The 26595-nt window shown below is 44.6% G+C and overlaps 1 protein-coding gene across 3 annotated transcripts in view; it reads left to right on the top strand.

Annotated features, from left to right (window-relative positions):
* tspan9a (tetraspanin 9a) overlaps positions 1-26595 on the top strand; it is a 142060-nt gene that overhangs the window by 39043 nt on the left and 76422 nt on the right. For 2 of the 3 annotated variants that reach the window (XM_047333475.1, XM_047333473.1), the window contains one exon: positions 695-771. The exons of the other annotated variant lie outside the window; for it this stretch is intronic. The gene's annotated coding sequence lies outside the window, so the exon portion shown is untranslated. The remainder of the gene's footprint in view (positions 1-694; positions 772-26595) is intronic. 3 annotated transcript variants of the gene reach the window in all.

Genomic DNA, 26595 nt, shown 5'->3' with positions numbered 1-26595 from the left:
GAGTGTGAGAGTGCAGTAGTCTGATATTCTGTACGCCTTGCCCTCGCTGCGCAGCGCTGTGTGTTGTCGTACACATGCGTGCGTTTGATCTCGGTAGTGTGCCTGGGAAGGGGCCGTGCCGAGAGATAAAGAAAGGGAATCGGATATGTGCACCTCTACATCGGCGAGGGATGGACGAGCGCATTCCTTTCTCAAGACGCGCCCCGTTCACATCCACATGTTGTCCCGCGGCCATGCTGCGACTGTGCTTTGTGCTGCAGCGTGCCGTGCAAGGTCGTACTCAAAGAGCCGAGTTGTCTTGACCTGGGGGTCAGACCAGCCGGCTGACCGTTGTGTAAAATCACAGGGAGACTGCTCAAGTGAGCTGTTGTGCAAACGGCTGTGAACAGACTTGCCAGAGGTCGCGCTGTGGACGTGCTTCAAATTTTCATAACAACCCCAGGCTGGTCAGACGCAAGACGAGGTTTTTGAAATATACGTTCGTGTTTTATTGTTCAAATAAGCTTGTTTCTCTCGAGGACATTTGTAACTTATGGGACTGGAAGAAGTAGAGGTAGGGAATACCAGCATGCCGGAGGGGCACTCACTGGCTCACTGATTTAGTACATGAAGGGGTGAATACAATTTAAAGAAATGGAAATTACAATTGTATCCCGTGCCAGACCACATAATGACTGATCCACTGTTTTGACAGGCTTTTGACATCCATCCCCAGCCTGAGGAGCAGACCGTCTCCCCCCCCCCCCCTGCCTCTCGCCCCTCCAAGGAAAGGTAGGATTTCTGCTTTCACCTGCCACACCTCTCCTCCATCTGCGACGGCGACGTGTTAACAGGGCAGCAAAAATGAAACTGAGGCGCCCGTAATTAGTACCGCTCTGTTTGTTCAACAAGCTCCCCTTTGGTCGGTTAAGAACACGTTCATTCACACATTTCCATTCATTTCGACCCAGACCGCGTGCAGAGTTGATAAGGGTACAGATGTGGCGAGGTGGATAATCTTGTCCGGATGACGGGAGGGTTTCACAAATGTGAGGTTGAACTCCTCTCCCTGGAAGTGTCGGGGCCCCCTGTCGAGGTGTAAAGTTCCGGGGCTTGAGATTATTTATGGCTGTTTCGGGCTGAAGGGACTCGAGGTTTCGTGACTCTTACGCTCCCATGGTTCATCTCTTGTTTTTCCAGAAATCCGAGCGTCCCGCCCCAGGCCTGACAGTCAGCAGGGTGATTGAGCGCTCTGTGATTGCATATTTGTGTGACATAGATGTTCCACAATTCCTGGGATGTGTTTCCCCTTCAGCAGGGTGATCATTGACTCTTGAAGCCGCTCTTGAAGTCTGGTGGCCACGAAGACCAGGGGCCGACAAGTCCGGGTTAATTTGACATCGTCACAGAGCCGAGCATACTCCATATACAGATGTATTAGAAGTATAAAGTAGCATAAAATTGATATACAGTTCTCCAGTAAACACACTATTTACTTTTATATTCTGCCATAACCTGGTCCTGGCTGCTCAGCGCGGGGCCGCTCCGTTATAACTTTGTTTTATGGTTTCATTAAGCTTTAACCACATTAAAATCCTTTTTATGATCCAAGTGTATTCCTCAATACACTGTCAATATTCTGTTAATCATACCGTCTTGCTTTTTTTATTCTCTGCTTTAATTGAGCGCTGGCAGCAGATTGCAGACACCCTATTGGAGCAGATCAAGCAGCGCAGCCTGGTCCACTAATTTGCGAAAATATAGCAATATGATATTGCCAATTCCATGATATTTGAAGCTTTAGCTAAGATGTTTATTTTGACGAAGGGATTAACAAGTCAGTACTTTCTATGATTATTTGTACTTAACTGAAGCGGCTCTTCTTTTGTCTTGGTTTACATATCAGAGTGTATATATATATATATATATATATATTTATTCTTTTTTTTTTTTAGACAGTAGCACAAGATGATGCAAAGTCAGATGATCGCCTCGACATCTTCCATGTTTGAAATGTTGTCTGCAGGGAAAATATTGCATTTTCAGCTGTCTGTTCTTTTCAGAGCTGCTCGGAATTTGACATCTCCGGCGTTACTGTGGCTTTTTTTCCCCTTTTCTCTCAATCGCACTGTCTGACACTCCTTCTGTAGCCATCTCTGGAGCCAGCTGTATCCTTCTTGTCCCTTTTCTCACCATGGAAGACTTTGGAGGGTTTTTGTGCAGCAGTGAATGACAGACAGAGACAGAGACAGAGAGAGAGAGAGGGGAGGAACTATGAGGCCTGTGAGGTCGGTTCTATAATATGACGAAATGTGCCATCAGGCCAAAAAAACCCCGACAACAAAGCATTTCGGAAGTTAAGTTGTTTAGCAGTGTCTTTACTTACTGTCTTAAATATTACATCTATGCAGTGTGTGTGTGTGTGTGTGTCTAAATAATGTTCACTTCAACCGGCCATTCATTCATATTGACAATCAAGGACACAAACAAGTACGTCTCACACCGGCTCCTTCGGGTCTGTTTGGCCGCCAGTGGTCCTGCAGCGCGGTAGAGGGAGGTTAATGTGTGTGTGTGTGTGTGTGTGTGTGTAGAGGAAGTTATTGATATGCCTCCCGTTGTACTTGCTGAAAGATACTGACTAGATGCTATTCCGCCCGTGAACCATTTACATATTTATTTCCCCGGCCAAATGGCGCCACATGCACCGGTTGCCACTGGAGACCTCATATGCCTTTCTTTAATTGGCTATTGATTGAGTCTGCTATGGCAGTGGGAGACAATAAATTACTGCCTGCTTGAGAGAGAAGGGGGGTGGCAGACAAGTTGAGTGTGTGTGTGTGTGTATGTAGGTGTGTGGGGGGCGTCGCTGTTATTCCCAGTGTCAAATCTGTGCTTGCATTATTTATACATCTCTCATTTTTATTTATGTAGCAAGGATCGGTGACGCAACAGACGGTGGAACAATCGCAATACTGCCGCCCCTTGGACACCGTTTATTTGCATAGGTCAGTACACATCGGTTCTGCCCTGAAGGATGGCGGGAGCGTGCAGCAATGTGCAGGTCACATCCATTGCCTCAGTTTGAGATTGTTTGCTCTAATACATTCTTCATTGTCAGCATAAATAATGTAAAATAATCACATTATGTATACTGTAGATGAAACTGTTTGCATGTGCACAACAGTGCAACAATATGACGATCCACCCTTCTGAATGGAAAGAAATAATCCTTTCACAACATTTGCATATCATTGCATGTGTCTAATAACAGCATCTGCACCTGACGGTGGTGACAGGGAGCGTGATTTCAAATTTCTCCAGCCAGATGGGTCATTATTCTGCTTATGTGAGTTGAGCATGATGTTGGGGAGCAACAAGCACTATTCCCCAAAAAGTCCATCTTAGCCTTTCATTCAGTCCTTGCATCGAATCCTCACACCTTATTATTTAAAAACCAAAGAAAAATTGATTAGCAAAAACTAAAATCCACTCAATGTTATGCACAAATGTACTGCGCTTCCACTGTTTCAGTGGATTCATCTTTGCCTGACGAGTTAACTATCGTCGCACATTCTCAGCTAATGGAGCGACACCGAAACCACAATTAGCACCGCAGCACACACCGTGGTGTCAATCACAAATGACCACACACACATTCTCCCGCAGAGGTTAAACGGCCACCCTGACACACACACACACACACACACACACACACACACAGAGACAGACACGTCAACCTCTTCATTGTTTCCTCAACCTGTTGCTTTGTTTCGGTCAGTCAGTCAGTTCGTCCGTCTCTTCTCCCAACTGCTTAATTTAACCAGCCGGCGGAGCCAGTGGAATCCGTGGGACGAATTCCCCCCGGCTCCGTCATCCTCCAACCACGCTGCTCCTCTAGGCTGGGAACTATCCCGGGAATGTTCCCTCCTGTTGTGTTGCACACATCCAGGTCCTGTTCCGGTAAATGCCAGCTGGCTCAGATGGGCTCAGATGGGCTTTGATGCTATGGCCTTGCACGTGAATGTGTGTGTGTGTGTGTGTGTGTGTGTGTGTGTGCATCAATGTGGGCTGCGTGAGCATCTGTGCATGTTTGTGTGAATGCTGACAGGCAGCCAGCTCGGGTATTGATCTGTAGCCATTCCGACTGGAGCCCAAAGGGCAGGCTGTATCATCTGTCAGTCTACAGAGAAGGGCATTACGGCCGCGCTGATCTTGGATCACAAATCCCAGCCAGAGGGGTCCGGAGAGGGGGGAGAGGGGGGAGAGAGAGAAAGAGAGGTGGAAACGGGGGGGAAAGCGTGAAGTAGGAGCAGTGAAAGATACTTCACAGTATCTGTATGTTTGTGCCCTGCCCGTTGAGTCCCCCCCCCCCCCCCTTCGCTGTTTTGTCCTTCGTTCATTGAGGCAAACAGATCGGCTTTCAGGACCCATGTGGGCGAAGGCAACACTCGGCGGCTGACCTTTTCACCCCGCTGACCACCCACGTGCATCAGCACCCCCAGCCCCCCCCCATGTCCAGGCCCCGTCTCTTTGCCTCTCACCGACAGCTCTCCGCGCACCTCGGTGACAACACAATTACACAACACGCGGGCAGAGTACACCGCTGGCACACATCGAGCAAATGACACGCACACGAACAGCCGCGGGTTCCCTATACACACGCACACGCACACGGCCCCGGGGACAAATAATAAATCATAATAACGTGTGGAACATATTGCAGCTCTGTTCGTAGTGACTGTGAAAATGACTTCAAAGGTTACGATATCTATTTGCTAAGATAAGGAAGCAAATTGGGTTGGCTCCAATGGTTTTTTTTTTGGGGTTATTTTTTAAACCTTTGTTTAGATTCTATTTTGTTCGGGCTCCCTCATTGTAGTCGTCTCACTTCACAGGCCACTGGTGGAAAAAAAAAATCCATCCATTGTAATCACGACTTGAGATTGGCTTTGATTCCAGCTCGTCCGAGAGGCGGCAGGCCCAGTGCTGTTCGGAGATAGACACGGCTGATTGTATTGACGGAACCCAAGGTCGGCCACAACCAGTCTTGCATGACTCCGCTGCGCCGTGCTCCTTCACAGTGATTATTCCATTACTCCAAATCCTCCAAAATCTGTTCCCACCACGCATTTAACGCGCTGATGGGTGTCTGTGTGGCGACAGTCCGAATGCCTCATGACACCCACCTCGGAGAGAGTGTGGGAGCGGCCGAGGACTGGTGAAGCGCGGGTGGTGATAATGGACAGACAGAGGGCCCATTTGTGTTTGTTTGTCTGTTCCCTCTATAGCCACGTAATGGATGGATGACCCTGTCTGTGCACTGACACGGGGCTTTTTAAAATTGTTTTTATATATCTGGTTCCAAATATTCAGTTCACTGTCACTTTGGAAACTACCCTGAAGCAGCCTTACAATTAATCACTCCTACAAAAAGCAAAAGAAAAGATATAATAAAGCAATGAAAACGTACTACACTCAGTCGGCATATCTCTCTGCTCCGACACGAATCTCCAGGAAATTCGTTTAGTCCCTTCAGTGCATCAAAGAATTATTCAAGGCCGAGTCTATATCACTGCATTTTCATTTCATTTCCAATTTCAGTCAAAGCAAAATCCTTCACGTTGCCTACCATCACGGCTTTGAGTGTTTCCATCATCAATCATTTGTGGGGAGTTTTTTTTTTTTTTAATATTTTGGATTACGGATGAAAATTAAGGAGTTTCATACGAGTCATTGTTTTCCATTCCTCATGTAAATGATTTATCCACATCCCCAGTGATAGATGTGGCTGTATGCTGTAACTCAATCAATACCCACCGTATGTGTCCCTCGCCTTAATACACCTAATCTGATTATAGCTGTATGTATATTAGCCTATTATTTTTTTTATACTTCCACCCACTTCAATTTACATGCTATATTCCCTCCAAGTGGTGGCAGCCTGAAATTCATGTCCCCCCCCCCTCTGTTGCAGGTTATCATCTCATTAGTTCAAATGAGAAAAACAATAATCCTGCCAGACGCAGTCTGCGCTTCGGTGAAGCAAACACTGATAACAAAAGGTTACATCCTTCTCAGGCCGTTTGTACATTTTTCCACACCAGGTTACTGAATCACAACCATCTCTTGCGGGGGGGGGGGTTATCGACCGAGATGAAGGCGGAGTCTTTCGTGAGAGCCTCGCTGACGGAGCCACAAAGATGACACGGATAATCGTGTTTGTCTCAGAGACGCCTGAATATTGACTGAAGAGCACAATATATAACTTCAAACACGATTTTTCGCTCCTCTTCAATCGACAAACCTTTCGCCGATTGCAGGGAAATACCGTACGTGGAATTGAAAATGGTTCAACCCCTTAAATCCCTTTCATCCCTCTGTGTGCTTCACTACAGAAATGTCAATTTAAACACATTGAGGTTATGCTGTTGGTTCATACAAGTCTGTTTTATTGTTAGATGAATACGACTTGTATAAAGACCAGTGTTTTTTTTAAGGAATTTAAGAAGCATTCAATTGTATCTTGGGACTGAACCAATATAGTTCTGAGAAAATGACAAAATGAAGAGCTTGAAAGAGGTTTAATTTATTCAACGATTCTTGTAAAAAAAAAAGAAAAAAGTCAAGACTCAAGGTGGTTTGAGAGCAAGAGACTGACAGTTTCTAAGTAAATCATATCGGTCTAACATAAGCTCACACTGAAACTGAATCAAAGAAATCTTTAAGTATAATCGTATCCTCCAAATCCAAACAGCTCGCTCTACGTGTGTTCCCCCTCTTTAGTCCACGTGTGTGTGTGTGTTGATCCCGTCCATGATTTCCAGGAGAGATCATTTAGAAACCGTGTTTTTATGATGTAGTGACTAATCTACTCACGCATTCCCTTGTCCCGTGTTTAAAGGGAATTTATAAGCTTTGTAGGCCACGAAGCTGAGTCCAGTGAAGTCTTTTATCGAGGTGTGTGTGTGTGTGTGTGTGTGTGTGTGTGTGTGTGTGTGTGTGTGTGTGTGTGTGTGTGTGTGTGTGTGTGTGTGTGTGTGTGTGTGTGTGTGTGTGTGTGTGTGTGTGTGTGTGTGTGTGTGTGTGTGTGTGTGTGTGTGTGAGAGAGAGAGACAAGAAGAGAGGTGGTTATGAGTCCGCATGGTGTCTAAACAGATCTTAGTGTTGCCATGGTGAGGTGATAGGGCAGCCGCCATGGAGTCGCTGTATGCTGTGGATTTATTTGTGTGTGTATGTGTCTGAGTGTGAGAGAGAGCGAGAGGGATAGAGACAGAGATAGGAGCAGAGTGGTGTTTAATGTGCAGTGCTGGAAGGGTGAGTAAGGATTAATATGAGATTTCAGTCCCTAATGATCCAGGGTATTTTTTCTGGAGGGGTGCCCTCTGTCAAGCCCTAATGGCGTGCGTGTGTGTCTGTCTGTCAGTCATAAGCCACTTTTAGGGACACATTTCAGACAGCACCCAGTTAATAGGGACGGCATGTCCAGATTTTTGGGTCATTGGTTAAGGTTGGGGGAGTAGTAAAGGGTAGGCTATAAGGGAAAGTCCCCAGGAGATGAATCCGAGTCTATATTATATAGTGTCCCCAAAAGTGACCAGTAGCGATGTGTTTGTATCTGTCTATGCCAATGACCTCCTCCACATCCTCCCACTGTACAGAAAATTGAGCGGACATATATCAGATATACTGGTGTTGCCATGTTGTGCTGGTCGATGTCATTTGGAGCCAGAGTCTGCACAGCGTGGATCGGGGAGTCGAGCCGAGGTATCCAGGTCCCGATTCACCCGTGTGACCAAGGGCAAGTCAATCATAGCTGTCAATCATGATGTCTCCCCATTTTTTTAGCGTCAGATAATTAATTGATCAGACTTATCGTTAAAAAAAACCACTTGAACATACATCAGTGTGATAAGAACTTCCTAAGAAACACAAACTATATTTGGAATTAATGTATTTAACGTGTAGTTTGACTTTTTTAGTTTGGCCCATTATCCCATCTACGAACATGGAAGGGGGCGGGGTTTATGATCTACACCGCATCCACCGGGTGATCAAGACGCATTGGCTTCAGCTTTGAGAGCTCTCATTGGTCAATTCCTCCCGTTGTATATCTCGACATGTGACAATTACAAGCATCTTTCATCCATCTAATATGGATGTTGAGAACTTTTGTTTGATCGTGTTACTCCTATAGCCCGGCTGAATCTAAAACTTTACTCCACGACTGTACACTCGCACTAGTCATCTGACAGTAGACACACTGAAATTTGATCTCATTGCTAGCACAAGATTACCCGTATCACCGTTGTATGTAATTGTTATATTCTGTGTTGAATAATATAAACTGATGTAATCTCTTTCATTTTTTTCATGAAGTGTTATCCTCCGTCAGATGTTGACACAGTTAGGTATCTGAAATTCTTCACTAAAAAGGATTAAGTGGTGATATAGGTCTGCGGCTGCTTTAATCGCGCAGTGGGTTGGACGTGGGAGGGGCTGGTAGCTCTGACGATCATGCTCTGAATCCCAGAGGTCATGCATACGGAACATGTAGACGGGCAGATGGGTCGTTTTCAGAGATGCTGTTGAATATTGCCACTAATGCCGAGGATCACAGGGGATCAGAGGCAGCCTTTCACCTTAAAGAGGCGACGTCTACGACAAAAGGAAGGATGACCTGGCTGGTAGTGTTAGTGGAGAGGAGGAGCTCATCCCCGAAATGTACATATCAGCTTTTAAAGCGCTACACACAAGACAAGCGCGCTGTATCCAATGATTCTGGAGAAACTTACATAACAGTAAAATAGTTTTTCCTTTCTCCCCCCCATCTAATTCAAGAGAATGGTTCAAACTGGTAAAAAAAACTGGTGCGCTGACGGAGTGATTGCAAACAGAGGCAACGGAAAGACAAGTGTGAGCGCAACTGGATGCATATTCATGTGGAGTTGTGCAAACTAAGGCAAACACAGACACTGGGAATGTGCTGTATGTGTTTTCGAATGACTTCTGAGTTCAATCAGAGGCTGAGCTACCACACACACACACACACACACCTTACAGCTACCTCAACATGGATTGCACAAATGGTCCAGGAGTAATTTTTTTGCACAAAAAAGATTAGTGTCTCTCCGCGCACACTGCCACAGAACACTTCATCTAAAGGAGAGACGTGGGTTTGGGACTGGAGTTCCACTGTGTTCTCCTGCATCAAAGTCAGAAGTGTTACATGCTCGTTAGCCAGTCCACGACCTCCACAGCCTCATTTATGCTACAGAAAGCGCACTACATCTGGCATTGGCACTAAACATTGACATTGGGCTTAAATTACATGGTGCACGATATGCGGAATTAAAAGAAAGCCTCAGCTATAATGCTGCACTAAAAAAATGGGCTAAAACAAAGAAGTTTTAGCAGAAATTTAAGTCTCATATTTATTTCCATATCTCATAAAAACAACTTGAATTGTGGCCGGAAAGTGGGGGAATCTGTCATGAGATTCCCAACAGAGTGTGACACATTCCTGATTCTGTCCACGTTGCCTCAGAAACACCTTAGAATGTATATAAAAATTATACAGATATCTATTGTTATATGGTCTATAGAAAATGAAATTCTCTCACAGGCCCCACCCATGGGTGTCTGTCAGGCCATTCCAGCCCCCGAAGAGATTTACACAGTCTGTTTTATGAATAGGGACATTATGCTTGTGGGGGGGTTGACTGTTGTCTCCCATCACTGCACATTATCTGCTGCTGTATGCTGATATTTACAATGCACGCGTATTAATGTTTTGTTGGTTGGGGTGGGGGGGACTACGGGACAGCTGCCCCCATCAGGGAGGAAAGAGTGATGGGGATAAGGTACACTGGGCTTTGCTTGTTCCGCGCAAAAATTCCTTTTGTGTGGAGATCATCTACTATCCCAGCCGTAAGAGGATTATGACATGTTATAACATTAAACTGGAAGCACAGTTATCATCTCGTCCTCACGGCGGGCCCTCCGCCACACAAGCGGCTACGCGTCACCGGGCGCATATATCAAGTGAAGAAGGTGTTTTCTGTTCACCGCAGCCTCCATTTACCTGCGACGTGTGACTTGTAACGGATTCTTTGTGCTTGACGGTGTCAGTCATGTGTAAAGACGTTCACCATGCATTGCACACCTTGTAAAAACCGACCATTTAGTTTAGATTTATGACAAGCATCTGCTGCTCCGTCTCTCTGGCGCGGAGCACACCGTGGTTCCTCCATCACCTCCTTCTTTGCCCGGTCGAACAACATTGTATGTGTTCATATCCCCTCAGAGGGAATAGACAAGGAGAGAAAGGGCAAAGATGAAAAAGGGGGGATTGCAGAAGAGGGTGAAGTGAAGGAGAGGCACAAGAGGGAGAATCAATAGGAATGTTTTTAGTTTTTTTTTCTCAGTTTGGAGTTTTTCCTTCTCCGTGTTGTCGTGAGCGACCACTCAAATTGCAATCAAAACCCTCGCTGGCCGTGAGAAATCCATTGTAATTATTTTTGTTGTTCGTGTCCATCCTTCTTCAAAGCATTTTCTTCCTTTATATAAGCCCTCCCTCATTTCTGCCCTTTTTAAAAACCACACCTGTAAAGGCTTGTAGCCCGCTGCAGAGTGAATTTCTTCATGAGAGAAAGAGAAAAAAAAAAGAAAAATAAATGAATAAATTCTTTATGAATAATGGTCTTGCTTCTCCCTGGCAACCTTCGAGGCTGAGTGCCTGGCGTATAGCACCCCATGATGTGTCGTGAGAATTTATCTGGTCCCACACACAACAATATTCATCACCATGTAAAACGCCGCTCCTCTGCAATACATCACAATCCGGCCACAGGGCCACTTTAAATCAAAACTACATTGCCCTTGACGTCTGCATTAGGGCCATAAAACCCCTTTTTCCCCCCCTCTCCGTTCAGGCCCAATGGATGCTGTGAGATCCGTGTTGACCACCGCATCCTGCACGTGTGAGAGTGTGTGTGTGTGTGTGTGTGTGTGTGTGTGCATTAAGCTCTTGGCAGTTGAGAGGCGAGTTCTGGGTAGTTTTACAGCAGGTGGAGACTCTCTGTGTCTACGTCCCTGACTGAACAATGATTTATGGACTCTACCTGCTCAGTGGCATTGGTCCAGGCTTGGTCTTGGACTCTGCTGTACACACACATTGTGTTTCGGCGCAGGATTTCTTTTTAGTATTGGGGGGGTGATGTATTTGCCTGATGACCAGTCGGTGCATGTGGGTGGTGCTCATGCGAGTAGTACGCCGGTTATCAGAGTGAATATATAGGTATAGGCTATAAAAATATATCAAACTTTATGTTTAATGTTAAAGTTGGCTTGTTAAATCTAACTTCATCTCGCTCTCCATTCATTTTCTCTTTTTCCCCTCCCTCTCCCTTTCGCCCTGAGCTGCGGCTGCAGCTGCAAATACTCGCCTTGGCTGAGTCTCGTCCTGTGACTCCACTTCCTGTATCCATCATTTGAAATTAAAAGCACTCTGCACAGATATGTAAATGTGACCTCATGAGATTGCAGTGATTTCTATATAGTGGAAACACAGACAATTTATCATAGCAATGTCTCCTCTGCTATATCGTGTTTTACCAGGACCCTTATATACTGTATATGCACACAATAATGCACACTTACAACCAGACCTGTGTATGTAGTGATATGTGCTATGTTGAAACAGAATTGGCAACTGCACAGACACGTGCAAAACACATTGTGGATACAGCGTTGGGGAATAGTTTCAGCAGAGGGCAATTGCTTTATTAGCACTTAAGATTGAGGAGTGAGTGTGTTTGACTTTTAGATTGACTTAGCAGCCAGAGATCAGTGGAAGGGCTCAGATGTATCCGGCTGGTTTCCACATACTGTATGCATCAGCTCTGTCTGTGGCATATCCGAAAGCACTTTCCCATCTCCTTTAGTCTCCTGCACAGTTGAGAGACCTTGACCTAAAGTGATGTTTTAGGAATTGACGAAGTCCCTCACCTCCCAAGAAGGAGAATTTCTGTGCTGTGTAAAAAGCAATGATCCCAGGTTTCCCCATGGATGATCCATCCAAGCACACCATTGAGGTTTTGGAAGATGTCTGGGGCTCTGAACAAGACAAGGGTAGAAGTGTGACAAACTGGTCTCTGGGGAATAAAGAGACCCCAGATACAATGGGATCTGCTACTAGCCCTTGGTTAATTCCAGTGTCATTAAAAAAGTGCAGTGCCCAGCAGATCCCAGGTATCAGGTAGGCATCGAACTGTGAAATTTAATTCTACCTGTGATAGTCCACCATACAGAACCATACAGACCCGTCTTTCACCAAGCCCTGTGGGACGCCCTCATCTCCAACATCGCTCCTTCACTGAACCTCTTTTTTTTTGCAGCCAGGCAACTAATAGGGCCTTGAACACACCGCCATGCCTCATGAGTCTCTATATGGTGCAATGGGACACTTCCTGACAGGAGGGAGAAAACATCAGCAAAACGCTCTTGCAAGTTGGCAGTGTCTGCTCTCTGTGAGATGGTCATCACAAAAGGGAGCAAGGCATGTTTGGCGAGAGTTGGTACCTTGGGACCTAGTTCATCTCAGTCTTCAGGCGTCACCTGTTTCCCCTCCCTATCTGCGGTGTCAGATGACCTGATCACCCAAGGAAACTAGGTGTGCGAGTATGTGAGGCGCAGGGGTAAGATGAGTGGAGGATGGTAGTCGTTTCTCGGGTGACTGGTCCCTGAGGAGGTCACTGACAGCGAGTTTTTACCCACTGTACCCACTCTGAGGTCCCTGGTTGGGAGCCCCTCCACAAACTGCTCCAGCAAAATCCACTCCAGTATCCCCTTTCTCAAGAGGTGACTGCCCTGGGTGCAGCCACCTAGACACTGCCTCCATCAGAAGCTCAGCGCAGGTGAACGGACAGTTGGCGAGCCTCAACTTGGTGGAACGGAACCAGTGGCAGTGATCCCTTGCAGAGTAGCCCTAAAAAAAAAGCTCTTCCAAGAAGAAGCTGGTAGATCGAAATGCCACAGTCTGCGCTTCCCCTGTCTTAATGGGCAGCAGAAACTCAGTCCATTCCGCCGCTGACCATTTTTATGCAGCCACCTTCACCTCAAATATCCCCAGCAATGTTGTGGGATTGTCCACTTTTTGTCATTTCACAGGTTCTGCCAGAGAAATGTCGGCTTCTAAATCAGCACTCTTTTTTTCTACAAACACTAGTTCTGCCAATCCAGCTTGATGATGGAACTCTGCGTCATTGGTGCCTCGAGTCGTCACATCACACCTCAGAATATGAAAGAGAGGACAGTAATTGGTCACCCAGACGCAGCGGTGCTTATTAACTCACCTCAGCACTGCTCCCTGAACCGTTCTACCACCCTTTCCCCTGCAGTGTTGCAGAAACCACATCTACCACAGTGTGCTAGATGGGAGTTTTTTTTTCTGTGTCTGGGGGATACAGAATAACTTTCACAACACTCCTGTGGCTGTCATTAGCCCATTGAATTGCCACAGTGCAGCTGAAAACCTGCAACAAGCACATGGTGCAACTGCTTTGGCAATGGATTAAATACAAAGCCTTGGGCGTACAGGATAAAATGCTCTAAATTGATTTGGCCTGTGCTGTTTGGATGGAGAATGCTGCTAATAGCTTTTCATTAACACAGGCCCATTGCCTGTATACTTGGTGATAGTTCAGTAGACCCCATTTGACACAGAATGCACTTTTATTCACTTCAAAAGGTGGTGATATTGATTGAAGTCATCAGGGGTTGTGTAGATATTTAATTTATTTCAGTTATACAAGATTTGAAAGGACAGTGCTGTTTTTAGAAGGCATCTATTAATTCATGTGTGTGTGTGTGATGTTCATAATCACAACCAAACATTGACACAGTTTCCAGTAAAAAAGAAGAATTTCAGACCTCCAGGTTTTGCTGTTGGAAAAATCAGCAGATTTCAAAAATAACATCATTTGCTGTGTCAGTTGTCCTATTGGACAGACTAATGACCTACTGTCGATGGGAAGCGGTCAAGAGGATGTCATGTCACAGTCCTCGCGACGAATGAAGAAAATATTTTTCCAGCAGGTGATGTTGCGCTGATGGGGCCTTCAGCAACTTTCACAAAGACCCAGTGGGCAGCTGTCAGAGTGAGAAACTTTCGGCAATTACTACACCTTAGAAGTCACAAAATATAACAATTTGGATGTCAGGAATCAAAATGTTGACCTTGTGATCAGGCCAAATGACTGAAGAAAGGGCATCACTGATACCATTAATGTTGATGGGTACATGCCCCTGCTAAATTGAGCCATAGTTCTAGAATAGTCAAATTTGAAGGAGCAGAGACTCAAAGAAATCTTGACTTTTATCCCCTCATATGGGTCAAGTTTAAAAAAATGCTGGATCCTACAATCCCCAGAATGCTACTCGGGAAGCATCTGTTATTAGACTCTCAAAATCCAATTCATTACACAGGTCTCAAGCCTAATTTTGATTGAACCAGATGACGTCAATTGTTTTGTTTTTGTCCTCAGATGTGAGAAAGGTCTGTCCAGAGCCGCAGAAAACACAATTGTTTGCACTGTTCCCAATTGACCCCTGCGTGTAGAAAACGGTGGAGTGCCCTGTTAGTGAATTGTTGATCTTAATTCCAACTGTCTTCCCCCTTCTAGGAAAACAAAACTCTCTGTAGATCATGCATCAACGACAGGCCTGGACCCGTACAATTGGTTCGTAACCCCAGAGAAGATCCGGAGTAATGCGAAAAAATTGGTGATTGCATCAGGTTCCTTGGAATCCACTTTGGTTCTTTGAAAAGCGCTTTGGAGACAAATCAGTTCAAATGACTCATGACGCCCATTGTGTCTGTTTCTCTGGGAATGGGAATATGCTGCTGCAGTGATTGCTCGTCCGCCTGCCACACAGACAACCGAGCCCTTGGTGTTGTAACGGGTCCACCCTTGTGCTTTCTGCATCTCGACCACCTACCAGCGCCACACATGCTCTGAACTCGCACACCTGCCGCCCGCCCATTGCTCTCAGCGGGCCTTCTGCCAGTCTCCACAGCAGTCAGCCAATCAGTCACTGCTCTGTAGTTTAGATCAGACGTGCTCCCCTCACAGGCGGACCCGGCAGCAGGCGGCCAGACCCGTGGCAGCATTCTGGGAGAGTGGCCCTCGATCGCTTGTTTGCTGTAGACGCAGACAGCCCGTATTCAGGCGATGGCCTTTTCATTAGTGAAATGATTCACCAGGCTAGAGGCTTCATTAGCTAAATGCACCCTCTCTTTTCTAATCTGATCAGCACAATCAGATCAGTCTGCATCATCTGCTACCTTTTTCACATGAGGGCATCTCCTGCCGTACCGAATTTCGGAAGCACAATTGTTGTCCTGTGAGATTTATTTCAGTCTGTAACACAGTCTCGTCCCCCTTTTTTTTTTTCAATTATCTCCCACGCTCTCTTCTTCTCATTCAAATTCAGTTTCTTGGAAAGATTGTGAATGCCAAATATGCTTTGTTTTTTTTTTAAAACAAGAATTGCTTTTGCCTCTAGACTTCAATTGAGTGTTTGTGTGTTTCCTTTTCTCATTCATTGTAACCCACTGCTGCAGACAGTATTTCTCAGAGGACTAACTCCGAGGAGAAAACTCAATCTTCCGAAATGTTTCAATTCTAAAAAGGCGGCTCAGGAGTGACATGAATATACGTAGTGCAAAGTCAGGCCTTGAGTTCAGTAAATGGAAATAACTTTTCTTTTCTTTATTTATTTTTTTTCTAGAATTTATATTTCTATTTTGATATACAACCGCAACAACACTATAAATCAAAAAAAAAAAAAAGGGTATTTCCGAACTAATAACTTGCCCAATTTCCCGACCTTCACAGAGAAAGGAGGAGTCGACCCAAATGGGAAATTACTTTTACAAATAATACAGTAGATTAAACAGTTTTTGACTTCAGGTTAACTGGATAGTGCACAACAGAAATGGAAGGAATGGCTCCATAATGCCCCCCCCCCCCCCACACACAAAAAAGAATCTGACGTCGGACAGTTGGATGAAAAGCACCAGCAGCTGGAGCTGGATTTAGCCTCGCATTATCTCTCTAATGTCGAGCCCATGGGTATTCTTGAACCTCTGTCCCCACTTCCCCCTGGCCCATGCCTTTCTTTTAACTTGCCGCCGCCTTCCTCTGGGGTGATGAAAGTAAACCGATGAGATATCCTGATAGATAATTTTTGTAATCTTGCTGGCTCCTCCCTTTTTGCCGAGCGGGCAGGGGCTTGCTGCAGACTTCCTGTCACTTGTCCTCTCCGTCTTTGTCATCACGTTCACAAATGTGTGATTGAGTTCAGATGCGGCGGTTAGATAGTGTCCGTGCCCATGAGGTTATTTTTGTACCGTTTTCAAAGTTACCATATCTGCAATGTTTCACTGCTCGACCATTGAAATACCAAGTAACACCAGATGTCTAATCCGCACAGGTATTTATTCTTTCCTTAGATCCGGCATTTAATTGTCTCCCGTATTACTCGGTGTTCTCGGATTGATGAACTTTTTTTCAGCCCGGTGGTTATCCAGAGTAATTCATACACTTGAGAGAGTGGACTCGCACTTTTCAAAGTGGATATGGTGCAGTTACATAAACAAGCGAGCAAACGACATAAAAAGGGAGGAAACGTTGCATTCTATTTGCATAGTAATTTATTTTTTGGCCCCCTTATGTGTTCATAAACCTCAAATGAGTGCGCCCTGCAACAGCAGAGAGTGATAAATAAGTAATATGTACTAAGCCGCTCTCCGCTGCTCTTTGGGGAGCTGGCGTGTTTGTGTGTGTTTCACGGAGTGAACATGTTAGATTGTAGCCAAGGGCTGCAATTTACCTTTTCAAACCCATACATAGATTAAGTGATCATTAGAATGCTTTCCTGTTATTTTTGTTTGTTTATTTTGCTTGATTTAAAATGCCCCAGAATAGAATTGAATCCTTTACCTTTGCACCTCCAGTGCATTTACATACGGTGCAGTCATACATTGGATATTGTTTTGCCCTGCTCCAGCGCACTAGATTTAAAGTCAAACTTGACTTTGTTAAAGTTAAAGTGCTGACTTCAGGCGTAATAAGTGTTTGAGGTTGTTGTCATTCATTCTCTGTGATAAAAGGAGACATATTAGGGTTTTTCAGTTTTTCCTCTCCTCCAGCTCCTCCGCCAATTGGCACCTTATCATGTCGGAGGGGTTTGTGTGCGCCTATGATCTTGGGAGCGGTGTTCCTTGGGGAACTTGGTACTTGGTTCACACGATGGGCTTGGGTCACACTTAGAGCCCGACCGATATATTGGTTAGCCGGTAATATCGGCCGATATTAGACTTTCACAGACATACCGGTATCGGCCGATATTTTAATAGCTCGACCAACATAATCGGCAAACTGATTTGAGCCTTTAAATGTGCATTTATGTTTACATTTTATGAAAGATAAATGCTTGTTATACGTTCTATGTATTTGGCTGTATTTGTATTTTCAATTTATAGTTATTTTTTACCAAAAAATCAAGCCTCAATTACATGTCTTTGTCATGAAGGTTTGATAACGTCATTTTAAGAATCATTGACAGATTTAAACATTTTTAAAATATATATATCGGCCGATGTATCGGTATCGGGAATATTGGTCAGGCTCCAGTCACACTGTCTATTGACATCGTGATTGAATACTGAAAATTCACAACAGTTCACCGGGAAACCACAGAATTAGGAAGATCAATTCATCAACTAATGTTTTTGGCATTCTTCAGTCAAATTCTCATGAATATAAATGAAGACAGATCCCGACAGTACTTATGTCACTTAGTTTTGCTGCTTTCGCCATCCTCTAAAAATGAGAGGACCTGCAAATAACAATGTGATTCTTCAGGTGTCGTGTCTCTGAGGGACTAATTCCTGGCAGACACTCACACCTTCCCCCGGTGGGTGTCAGGTGACTGACAGCAAGCGGAGTGTTATGCGATGCACGCGCTGAGGTGAGACCGTTTCATTCTGGGAACAGTGATGAAACCAAAACTTTTGACGAATCCAAATGAGGGCTGCATGTTTACAGCAACTCATTGTCAAAATGGCAATTTGCTAGTGTGTTAATGTTGTTTTTCATGATGTACCAGAACTAATGGAGCCAAATGGCCTCAACTGCAATTTTCAGATATAATGACTGTCGCAGACAGGGAACAACATTTTGGCCTAACCAGAACTGGCATTGGTCCAGTATTGAACAGAAACCCTTTTTACTAATAACACCACCTATATATTACTTGAACATCTTAAATCTTCACACAATCCACCTGCTGTATTGGATGTAACAATTTATTTTTGGGGTCTTTCCCATGAGTGTTTGCTTGGCCTGCTGTCGTGTTGGTATTTCTGTTCAGATAAACTCAATCCATTCATCCATTAGCTATACCGCTTATCCTTTGAGGGTTGCAGGAGGGCTAGAGCCAATCCCTGCTGATACTTGGCCAGAGGAAGGGTAAACCCCCTGACAGGGCTCCAGTCTACCACAGGGCTCATATAGAGACAAACAACCATTCACTCTCACACAGGCAATTTTGAGTCCCCATTTAACCTAACCTGAATGTCTTTTAGACTGTGGCAGGAAACCACGAGTGGAGAGAACGTGCACAGCAACAGCTCTGGTCGAACCAAGGTTCAAACTCATTCTTGATGTTAGGTGAAATTGCTAACCACTGCACTTTGCCTCCTTGATGATATGTATTTTTTAATGTTTATATAATCATAGCGTTGAAAAAGAACTAGTGTATATTGAAGTATTTGGCATTTTTAAAAAAAGCTTGACCTTCATTACTCAAGTAAAGGGAATCCATCCTGCTTCATTCTCTGCGAGGTCAGTTCTCAACACATGGCACATGAGGGCAAATTACCCTCCTCTCTTCCTCTGGACATCGTCGACATTTGCAAGAACTAGGTCACAGCCATTTTTGAGAGTGAAATGGCAACGGTCGTATTAGAACCGTCAAAGCGGCCAGAGCTGACCTGGAGAGTTATTTGAATACAGTGGCATCGGAGTGGGTCTTTCTGAGTGGTGCTCGGGGAGCAGTGATGCGGAGCTTGTTCTCTTAAATCATAGTTACCTTTGCGTTGCAAGGTTAAACTGCCTGCCAGCCTGCCAAAGTCACCGCAGGACAAATGACAGGACACAGCAGTTCCGCTGGCATAACGTTAGGCTTGTAGGAGGGCCAAAGTGCCCAGGTAGCTGTTCCACACTCACTGTTTACATGCTGCTGGAGAGGGTATTGGATGAAGTCCCACTACTGGAAAGGTCTCGCACAGCAACTGGCTGCCAAGCAGAAAACCCACAGAGTACACCTGGGACCTGGGCTGCCTGTAGTACTGCCGCCATGCAGTACCTCATTAGGAAGAAAAAAATCAATACATGAAAGGTAACGACTGGTGCGACTGTTTATCCTGAGTAATCTGCCCAGATAGACTGTGTGCAGAAGACTTTGAACAGTGTCAAGCAGCAGCTCCAACGGGGAACAGGAGGTTAGCTTCATTACGAGATCCGAGTTGTGGTACAGATGATGTCAGATACAGATACAATACCCCGTATTCTAATTCCTCATAGCTTAAATAGTAGATACATGTTTTAATTCTCATTTCCATTCAAAAAAATAAATAATGCTAAACTGCTCAATGCATCTGTAGAGAACGAGTAATAGAATGTAGGTTTTGGTTAAATTTGGCATATTGGATTAACGCCCAACGATCTGAGTTCCTGTGAGTTCAGACGATAGGTTCAGTACCCAGCTCTACACACACTAACATTTCAATGGTATTCTTTCACATATCTCATGAAGCCAATGACAAACAACTAATGTCCAACGTCAGCACAGACCGTACATGGCACGATAGGTTTTTGTTTACCCCCGTATGTCCGCTGACCTAGATGTTGAGATTACCACTCTTGGAATAACTTCTAACAAGAGAGAGCGGGACTTCAGTCACGATAGCAGCTCTGCGAGGCTGTGCTTGGGATGTTGGGACATGGCGTGTGCCAAGTTTTATGGCAATCCAAGCAATAGCCGGGGAAGTGTTTCACTCAGCACCCCCTCGTGATGCCACTAAGAGAAAAAGGCAGGGGATCACCATAGTCATTAGGATTCATCTTCTGGTCAACATTGATATGAGAACCAAATTCCATAGCAATCCATCCAATAGCTGTCATTTCACACACATTTGCTGGAACGATGTCAACCTCAGGGGATAAAAAGGGAGATCACCGAAGATGGGCATGTCAGCGAACCGCGAATGTCTGAATTAAATAACATAATAGTACATGAAATAGTTGTTCATATATTCCAGTCAGGACCACAGTGGTGGACAGATGTTCACCGCCATCCTTAGAACCCCACTGGCATGTGTAAAAAAATAGTTTTTACTCTCTTCAATGTTACATTTGTGTCCCAAATGTTTTCAGGAGGGCTTAGCTGATGGCTTAGTGGATTTCCGGCAGGATCATTCGCTAAATGCCAAGACTTATCTTTCTTGTTGTGTCCATACTAGAAACAGCAAAAGAGGTTTAAATATTTACCTGATGATGAAGCTGGCAAATCCCATATGAAACCCGACTTTACCCGGCGGCAAACTATTTCAGACTGCATGGCGCAAATTGTCTGCAGACATTACAAGAATGACTATGTGCAGGAGGCAGATGGGGTCACATTTAAATAAACCGTGAATTAATTCCAATCATGAATTATTGCTACATGTGGGTTTCAATAAACAATGAATCTTCATTTATGGATGAACATTTTTTGCCGTTGGCATCCAGGAGAGCAGGGGTGCCAAGTAAGCCATTCAGGGGGGCTAGAGTGGGGTACATTAGGGTCCTTCTGTAAAAATAAAAAAAGGGATATTTGTTTTATACACTTCTACACTAGCTCCTATGCTGCTGCCCCATTTTCTTGAAAAATAGCAAAATCTTTTCGGCGGCACAAGTACACATGAAAAGACTTTTTCCACAATGCAAACTTGTCTTTACAAGTTGTCTGTTTTTCATGGAAAGCCATTAGACGTAATAGCTACGTGTGTGTTCTCTACCGTTACCGTGACCCGGCTAACATGCATACAACCAGAGGGAAACAAACAAACAAACAGCTCTCGTGAGAATTTTTTGGGGCCAGATCAAGCTGTCTCGCAGGCCACATGCAGCCTGGAGACCAGAAGGCTCCCATCCCCCCCTGACTTTGATGTTGCCTTCAACTTTTATTGGCTGCTTCTTATCGACACATTCAATCAGGATCAGTGATTGATTTAACGAGAGCCAAATGTAAATCCATTTCATTTAAAAAGATTGATGTCTACCAATTACTGTCTGCATGACACCCCAAAAGTCTTTTTAGTATTCTAGTCTTTCCCCCCCCCCAATGGATCCATGTCCCAAGTTTTCCCCAAGGTCCGTTCACACCGCTTCCTGAAAGGACTGAGCCGGTCGTAGATTAAGGTAAATGTTTGCCCTATGAAACATGTCTCACCTTAAAGCAAGAGAGTCGCTTTGAAGTGAAGTGCACCAACTGCTCACAGCTTTAAAGCTTTTAAAGATTTCTTGAACTCAGGGGTACCTGACAACCTGCTTGCCATTATCTTTTTTCTTTCCTTCGAGAAGACTTTCCAATATTTTTTTACCATTTCATTGTAGCTCAGATCGATAGCTTTTTGCGTGTTGCAGGTAATTTAATCCCATAAGTAGCTGACCTCCAACATGATGGCAATCCCGATGCGGACTCCGATTTACCCCGGGTTACTCTTGCTGATTGTGGGGTTTGTTTTACATTGCAGCCCACATCTCTCAGAGTAATGGGTTTGGAGATGGGATTTGGCACTTGGACAGCGCGGTAGTGAATTCATCCGTCCACCCGGCACTGCCCCTTGGAGCATAAAACACTGTAATGTGAAAGGAGAAGGCGAGGAATGTGTAATGGTGGTGAAAGTGCAATTCTGCTTCCTAAAAAGTCAATCCCAAGTTGCTTTACTCAATGTGATGGTGCTGGCTCGAAGAGGAGGATAAGTCCCTGCACTGACATGACCACAGAGAAAAATTTTAGCGCCGCTGCCACCAGCCTGTCTAAAGCCTGAGATACCAAGTTTTACAATTACATAGTCCTTTATGTCACAAGCCATCAGTTCTTAGTTTGTAAAACCATTTTGACATCAGGGAGAAAAATCTTAGTCCCAGTCTGCCTGACACTAACATGATTGCACTCGTGCACATATTTGAATGTGTGCATGGGACTGAACGAATGTGTGTGTGCGCCTTTTTCCAAGTCTCCAAATGAAACTGGACTGAGGTAACCTTTCCAACTGATAAGCTTCCGGCAAAACATGCTGCACTATATCCTGTCTCTTCAACTCTGTGTCTTGGTGTCACACCAGCCCCAAAGATGACTGTCGCTTCTCGTCCGTCAGCAGCTAAATAAGAACAGGATTATCCTTTACTCCGACTTTTCCCACTTTATTGTCTAGCCACCCTGTGGCATGCCCCTTGTATCCTATGAAGAAGTACATCTTATGACAAGCATCAAGTATCATATCTTTGGCTTTCGTCTCGACTCGTTTGTGTCCTACGCGTCCTTCCTGTTTTTTTTCCTCACCAGACCTGAGTCAAACCAGGCTTTTGTTTGACAGGCATTTTGTGTCTATTATGGATGTGATTTTAGTTTAATGTCATGGTCCTGAAACTTCTGTTATGTGACTCATCCAAAAGAAAAGTCCGAGGGAGACAGACAGAGAGAGAAACTGTGGGTGAGCGAGCACAGGGACTGAAACTTGGAATTATTTGCTACTTATGTAATGCAATTTTGCGGTTTAGCAGTGATGTGTTTGGAGGTATCAGACTAGAGCCTGTGTGAATGCTGATTTCTGTCTCATATGAAGAGTCCAGCCTGTAGTGGATTATAATCGCCTACACATACAAATATACACACACATACTCACATTGACTTAATGCAGTCCCCAGCCCCATACCCTAACCCTTAACCATCCTGTCTAACCCCAACCCTTATCCTGAGCCTAAACCTTATTATAACCCTTACACTCAAACCAGGTCTTAACCGTCTTCACTGCGTTAGGTCTGATAATCCGTCTTGTCCTCACAAAGATAGAAGTACAAGTACACACACACACGCACAGACACACACACGCACACACACACACATGGACACACACACACACAAGCATGCACACAGCATCTTTGCTATTTGGTGTTACATTTTATTACTGTATTTGTAATGAGACACTGGGGAGGCGGAAGAAGACTACATTTGATGGTAGTAGAGTGTGCAATACCAAAAACACAAAAAAAAAACACAAGAGCTTTCAGTGTATCATGTTTACCGAACCAAAGCGAGGTTCATCCTTAACCCAGATATTAAAATGCATGTCTATTCAGAAGACGAGTACGATATGGTCATTGCTGGAATGGGGATTTAGATACAGCATGCAAATGTGAGAGAGAGAGACGGAGGGAGAACGACGTGCTCTGTGCTCATCTCTGCACGACTGTAATGGCTCGTGTAGATTTATGAATGCTCCGCGCCCTCTCAAGTGACGTGACGCTGGCTGAAAGCATGAACAGTCATTTTTCAGTAATGCCCTGGTATTAGTGTGCAGACTCTGTGCAAGCCAGGAAGCGCCTACTGTTGTAAACTTTAGCAGGTGACGGAGGGGGCCTGGTTTGGGTGCGTGTCATGTGCACAGACGTCAACAGTTGGAATATTTCCTCACTTCAGTCATTATATAATACATGTCCCCTGGCGGTCCACATTTGGAAAAAATTATGTTGGCGAGTAATGCAGTCAGTGTTAGTGCAGCCAAGTAAATGTAGCTTATGCTAAACACCAAATACCAGAATGGCGAGATGAAATGTTTTTTTAAGTCAGTCGTGACCGGTCATTTTCTCATTAAAAAAATAAATGAAGAATTACACTGTCTATCCTCCCTGCAAGACATTTCCATTTGACATGTTTCCGTCTCAGAGCTCTCAGTAAGAACATTTGACTAATTGAATTCCAACAACCAAACATATCTGCAGTGGCGAAGCAAGCCACGTTCATGCTGCAGCCCTGCACAAAAAACTCATATTTGCCTCTGATGCAAAGTAAGCAACGCCAGCACACATTAAGGCAGAAGTCACAGGAGGGATGAGGGGGAGGATGCTTCCCCCCTTCATCCCCTCTTACCCTTAGGGCTTCATTGTTCTCAGGAAATTGTGTGTAGGTGTCTGAGTGCTATGATGTGCCAATTTTTTAAATTTCATTTTTCCTCCTGTGGCTGAATATTCGTTACGATTTTTACTCTCCGTCTGCGGAGATGGTTTAAATAAGAGCCTGCGTGACTTGCTGTGGTGCAGGGAAAAGGCGAGAGTACACATGAGGTAGACAAAGCGAGTTTTCCAAATGTGACAGTGTGGGACCTTCCAGGCACAGACAGACACAAAAAAAAGAAAAGAAGGAAAATCCACTCGGATGCACATGCAAATCCACAAACACACAGTGGTTAAACACAAAGAGCAAAAAAAATATACAGAATACAGAGGTAACCTACGAGCAGGCCCGCATTTCAAATCCTCTCGTAAATGCACTCCCCTCTCATACACACACATACACACAGCGTGACGTACTGCTTGTTTAACTTGCAGTTCACATCGGAATAATTATTTTGAGTGGTGTTATGGCAATACAGAATAATGAATCATTAAGTGTTCACAGGAGCGACATATTTTTTCTCGCAGCGTTGTGCACTCGCTTTTCACATTAGCAGCCTCTTACAGGCCGCCAGACAGCAGGACCACCGTCTTTCAGCTCCTTCACAGAGAGGACACTGACAGGGCCGGCTGGAGTCGGAGAGCGAAGGGATACCAGCAGAGAAATTGGGAGGATGGAGGCAGTGAGAGAAGATGAGAAACAGGCCAGACTTGGGTTATGTATTTTGAGGACGAACTGGCTTTTACAAAAAAAAGGAAGAGGGATGAAGAGGGGTGATGGGGAAGCCCAAAAGAGGGAAGAGAATGAATCAGGAGCGGAAGGCATAGATGGCACAGATGGAGGGATGCTAGATTTTATAAAGCAAGCGGCGACTTGTTTGGTTTGCAGTTTGCCAACTGAATGCCAGCAATGACGGTTGCTGCGTTTGGTCTCAGTGAGCATGTCTGACAGCCAACCACTTAACTCAGTGACCTGTATCACAACTCAGGGTCGCAGCCAAACAGTCCCTTAAACCCCCCCCATCCAACAATGTCTTTCCTCTTCACTGGCAAAAAAAAGAAAGGATGAGTGATGACTATAATTACCAGGTCATACCCTTGTTTGACACACTCCTGAGAGGATTAAAAATGAAGCAACAGAAGAAAAAAAAACAAGCCAAACTAATTACGCAAAGTGCAGATCACTTGTAGCCTTTTTCAAACTAACAGGGGATTAAATGCAGATTGGCTTTTGATCTGAATTTACAAGAATTTTAACATTGACATTTTGCACCAGTGCACAGGTGCAAACATTTCGGCCAAGTCTGTTTCTTATAAGCATTTTTTAAGACTCATTCCCAGTCTGTAACTAATGACCAAGCATGAAACTAATGGCTATAGCTGAAAAAGATTGCCACTGCCTTCCTCTTGCATTTTGTTGTCTAAAAGTAGATGGGGACTTTTTTTTTTACCAGTGCCGCTGATGTGGGTTGTAAACGGCAGTGGCTGCCGTCAACAGAGCACCTCCTCGGCTTCCTTTTTTAAAAGTGATGATCACTGCATTGCAAATTCTTTTCCCCGTGTGCATTCAAGCCATCATAAATTTATGGCGTTCCAGGGAAAGAGTAACCTCGAATGACCCGCGTTAGTATCAGCGAAGTCGCTGTCCGACAGCAAGGCAAGGGAGAACGGCAGCAAACACACGAGTAAACACAGGAGGATATCTTGAATTTTTTTTTTTTCTATGTAAGAAATGAATTGAGACATATTTCAACTGGCAGTACGATGCCCTATTAAGAGGGTTTGCTGAGGGTATTGGGAGGAAGGGAAAAGATGGAGAGGCTAAGTGACAGAGCGGAGCTGCTGCCTACGAAATTTTGAGCTGCTCTTAAAAGCTGCTCGCTGTTGGCCACTTAACAGATGGCCTTCTCCTTTCAGTAGCTAGTTGACTCTTGAAATGAAATTATTGTCTTGCTTTCCTATAAAGTGAAGCCTAGGCACATCAACTGAACTTGAATATTTTTATCTGCTTACTGTATACTAGGATATTTAGAATACTTTGTTAAATTTTGGATTTATAAATTACTAAAAACAAAAGCACAGGAGCAAGAGTGAAGATGTTTATTGTTTATTGATGTTTATTGAACCGTCGCATGTCAGGCTAACTGGCGCAATAGCTGCAGTCGTAATCAGGCATCATTACCCAACGTTTGAACACACGTCATTGGCTAAACTACTAAAAACAAAAGCACAGGAGCAAGAGTGAATGAATGTTTATTTAACTGTGTGTGTTGTCTGCGCGATTGAAAGCTACAAACCATAGTATGTCAGGCTAACTAGTGCACTAGCTGGA

Source organism: Scophthalmus maximus, chromosome 7 (genome assembly GCF_022379125.1).
Source record: "Scophthalmus maximus strain ysfricsl-2021 chromosome 7, ASM2237912v1, whole genome shotgun sequence".
In the NCBI taxonomy this organism is placed as follows: domain Eukaryota; kingdom Metazoa; phylum Chordata; class Actinopteri; order Pleuronectiformes; family Scophthalmidae; genus Scophthalmus; species Scophthalmus maximus.
The sequence above is the reverse complement of the archived record's forward strand: the minus strand, read 5'-3'. Positions and strand labels throughout refer to the sequence as shown.